Here is a 4098-nt window from a genome sequence, read left to right on the forward strand (position 1 = left end):
GAGCCAGTTTTACGCAATATTTCACTGATTTGAAAGGCAATTTGATTGTTTTTGATTAGTTTGATGTTCATGAGCATTTCATATATTCTTCTGACTTTCAAAATTAATTCAGAAATATTTGACAAATAGACGGAGTTGTATGTCAAGGAGATCATTATTTAATTAAATGCACTTAAGTGTACTATGTAGCATGGATAATCTTGTTTTATTAATACTAGAGTGACTGTCTTGATTCAACGCAATGGCCTAAGTTGGCAGTCAGGGGAAAGCTGTGTCGTTTCCTCTCTTTAGAGTCCCTGGTCCATGTGACACCTAGTAATCTGTCAGATCATCATGTTCTTGTGATAGGGTCGACCATTACTCAAATGCCGGCGTGCTCTAGAGTAAAACCGGCCAAAAAGGTCGGTTTGGCTAAGTTCAAGTTCAAAGATGAACATTGGCCGTTGATTATAGAAAGATTAGAAGAAATTGACCTGATTTCAATTCTGAAACAAGAATCGTCCATAGATGCAGCCATTGATAAGTTAGTTTCAGTTTTTAAGGAAGTTTGCTCCAGTTTAGCAATCTCTGAATGTGTTCCGAAAGGTGGTACACGGACAAAAATTCCAAAATATAGGAAGACTTTGTTCAAAAAGAGTTGCAAACTAGCAAAAAGGCTGAAGAGCACTTCGAATCCAGTAATTGTGGCTAGTCTCCAAAAAAAGTTGGACGTAGTTCAGGGTAAGATTAAGGCCTCCATCGAATATGACCAGTTACAAACTGAGAGTAAGGTGGTTCAGGAGGTCAGGTCGAATCCGAAGGCATTTTTCTCTTATGCGAACTCTAAGAGAAAAATGAAACACTCTGTTGGGCCTTTTGAGGTTGATGGGGCAGCCATTAGCAATGTAGAGACTATGGCTAACATGCTTGGAGATCAGTTCTCTAGTGTGTTTTCAACCCCACTGAGTTCGGAAGCAACAGCTCATTGCTCTGAAGATGAGTCTGTTGAGATTGACATGGTTAGTCAAGCTGAGCGTTTAGATGATCTTGTAGTCACAGATCAAGATGCTTTAGAGGCCATAAGGGACTTGAGGCTTTCCAGCTCTCCTGGTCCTGATGGTGTGACATCTCAGTTTCTGATGAGATGCTCACTGGTTCTCGCTCCTGTTTTCTCGTACTTGATGCGCTGCATCTTGGATCAGGGCAAGTTTCCATCTTCACTAAAGTTAGCTCATGTTGTTCCAATTTTTAAAGGGGGAGATAAGTCGCTCCCCAGTAATTACAGGCCGATTTCTCTCACTTCGAATATTGCGAAGGTGTTTGAGAAGATCATGAAGTTCAAACTTGTTGAATTTCTTGATATTCATGAAGTCCTTCCTCCTAGCCAGCATGGGTTCCGAGCACATTTTAGCACGGTTACCCAACTGATTGAACATATTGAGCGGGTTATTGAGGGACTAGAGAGTCATGAATCAGTTGATGTAGTTTATCTCGACTTTGCCAAGGCCTTTGACAAGGTAGATCATGGGCTTTTAGTTAACAGGCTCCATGAAATTGGGATCCAAGGCAGGGTTCTCAATTGGTTAAAAAGTTTCATTTCTGGTAGGAAGCAATTGGTTAAGGTTGAGGGATCCCTTAGTGACATACATGATGTCAAGTCAGGTGTTCCCCAGGGTTCGATCTTAGGGCCCCTCTTGTTTATAATATTCGTTGCCCCGCTTCAAAAGCTTAGTATCACTGCCAGTCTCTCTTCTTATGCTGACGATACAAAGTTAGTTTCTGGTAGGAATGGCCAAGATTCCAGTAGCCTTGCAAAGGACTTAAATCGAATCTACTCTTGGGTAACTGAGAGTAATATGGCCCTGAACGGAATGAAATTCCGCTCAATGACATTTGGGTCAACTCCTTTAAATACTCCACTCGTAGATAATGGAGGTAAAGATATTGAGCAGGTCTCATCTATGAAAGATCTAGGTGTAGTCCTCCAAAATAATGGAAAGTTCGATGAGCATATCCAGCTGAAGGTGGGTAAGGCTTTTCAAATGTGTGGTTGGATATATCGCACGTTTAAGTCCAGAGATAGCATCACGATGCTAACTCTGTACAAGTCGATTGTCCAGCCACATCTTGAATATGCCTCACCCATTTGGGCTCCAATGAGTTCAGCAGGTTTGCAAAAGGTCGAGCAAGTCCAAAGATGTTTCACTAGGAACATCACAGGATTGAGAGAGCTCTCATATTGGGAGAGGCTAAAAAAGTTGGGACTGTACAGTGTTCAGAGAAGGTACGAAAGGTATCTGATACTGTACGTCTTCAAAAGTATCCATGAGCTTTGTCCCAACCCAGGGTTTAGGGTCAATTCTAGTGACCGTAGAGGCTTAATGTGCGTTTTGAGAGCACCTTCAAGCCTTCGAGAATCCAGGCTAGTTCGAACAATGAAGTCCACATCTCTTCTTTGTCGGGCTCCTTCATTGTTTAATTTGCTTCCTTCTGATATTTGTTGGGAATACATAAGCCTTGTTGATCCGGTAGCATCTTTCACGTCAAACTTGGACAAATTTTTAGATAGCATACCAGATCAACCCTACATTCAATGACTAGCTTGGTCTGCCAATTCAAATTCGTTGGTAGACCAAATATCATATAAAAATTGAAAGGTAATAAATAGGCGAATTATAACCTTTCATTTTAATAGTACTGGGGATTACATTCCCTGTAGCGGTTAGAAAAGCCCGTGAAAAACCAATCCAAAAAAAAAAACAATGCGGTATTGGTTCAATGCTTGGTTTGCTTCTGGCAATCTGACTTTAACTAAGAACAAAAAAATCCCCATTTTGCGGTTTTCCTGAGCTAACTAAATGTGCCACATAGTTTCACAGCGAATCTCTGCTTGGTTTAAGCTTGCCCAAGTTCCAGTACTTGGCCAAGCTTTGCTTGTAAATAAGTAGAACTTGTTGTCTGTGATGACCTGCTACTTGCTCTTTTCCCATCAGTGATAACTTATTAACCTTGATTGTCACATTTATTTTTCAAGCATCTGAGCACCCTGTTTAAGACAATCATCAAGATATCAGTTGGGACAAGCAGTCTTCTTAGTTTCCTTTCCAAACTGCCCGCCGTAGTCCACGGCGATTCTCTTCAGGGCATAATTGGAACATCCAAGGGAGCTTCTGCCGCTAAACAGATGGTAGTTCATTTCATATTCCACCAACTTGCTGTTTCGATTGCTGTCCCGGAGCACAACTCGGTCCCGGAGCACAACTCGAATCTTCATTTTTTAGGATGGTCCACGGCATGGTGGGGAATGTAATGGGACGTTCCAATTACGGTGTTGCACAACTTCATTTGACTGATTCGCGGCGCATACCCATCCTTTAACAGATGATTTATAAACCCATTGTAATTTTCTATAAATTGGTCATTCAGGCTTGTAATGTTCAGATCTATTGGGGTCAAGCGAGTTACCCATCTTTGCTGATGGTTTTACAAAGGCCTCTGGTGCTAGACTGTAGCATATGTCCGATTACATGCTTATAACGGATGTGTTCATGTGAAATGACTGATGCCTTGGGAAAAGGTCGATCCTACGCATTGAACCAATGACACCAGAGCAAGGAAACGCCATATTTTTGTGATTCTCACACCTTTCCCGCCAAGTTAGGCCCTAACTATTGGTGCTAAAATTTTTGAATGTCAATTATTGGCATAGTTGTAGCCCTGGGCTCCCTGCCCGGGGGATGACTCGAGAAACAGCTAAATAATAAATAGTATCTTTTCCGATCCAAAGCGAGTAAGAGCTTCCTTTCTTTCTTCGCTACAAGCTATGGTGCAAAACATGTGGCTAACATCATTTTTGTAACCATTGATGATATGCCCTTCAAACAAGGCATGTAAATTTCCTTAAAATGACTTCTAACATGTCTTGAAGTACAATCACTGACAAATACAAATTAGGTCTTCTTGATAAAGCAAAAAATTCCTCTGAAGACAATCAGTCAGTACTTTTTTTTGTCAATAATATTATTTGAAGAATATTGTTTCAGAAACATCTTGACCAAATTTCAAGTAACTTGGTGAACTTTTTATGAAACTATGGTTCTCACTCTGGGAATGGCCCTC

Source organism: Tigriopus californicus, chromosome 1, assembly GCF_007210705.1.
Source record: "Tigriopus californicus strain San Diego chromosome 1, Tcal_SD_v2.1, whole genome shotgun sequence".
NCBI classification, from domain to species: Eukaryota; Metazoa; Arthropoda; class Copepoda; order Harpacticoida; family Harpacticidae; genus Tigriopus; species Tigriopus californicus.